The 369-nt window shown below is 50.1% G+C and overlaps 1 protein-coding gene across 2 annotated transcripts in view; it reads left to right on the top strand.

Annotated features, from left to right (window-relative positions):
• DGKE (diacylglycerol kinase epsilon) overlaps positions 1-369 on the top strand; it is a 59,584-nt gene that overhangs the window by 50,387 nt on the left and 8,828 nt on the right. The window lies entirely within an intron of this gene.

The following is a 369-nucleotide window of genomic DNA, read 5'->3' on the forward strand; positions in this document are numbered from 1 at the left end:
TAAGGATGAGAGAAAACAAAACCCAGGACAGTAAACCAAGGGGACTTGACATAGGTGAGAAGAAACTAGGGAGGCTCCCATGAAAACTAGTGTGTTTTGTTCCAACACTCAAGGTGTGTGGATCCCACCGCCTCTGTTCTGACAGCACCTGGTGTACTGCACCACAATTCTGACAACCACCACCAGAGTTAGATCAGATGCTGCCAGTGAAGGGACACAGTTGCCAACAGGGCTGCCCATACTTCAGACACAAGCCCCACATGGGGATCCCAGGCCACTGGCACTTGTGACCAACTGGCTACAAACCCAGGAGGGTACCATGATCTTCCTCGGGTTCAATCATTCTCTAAAAATCACAGAACTCAGGAC

Source organism: Aotus nancymaae, unplaced genomic scaffold (genome assembly GCF_030222135.1).
Source record: "Aotus nancymaae isolate 86718 unplaced genomic scaffold, 86718_ANA_hifiasm-v0.15.2.pri h1tg000072l, whole genome shotgun sequence".
NCBI lineage: Eukaryota > Metazoa > Chordata > Mammalia > Primates > Aotidae > Aotus > Aotus nancymaae.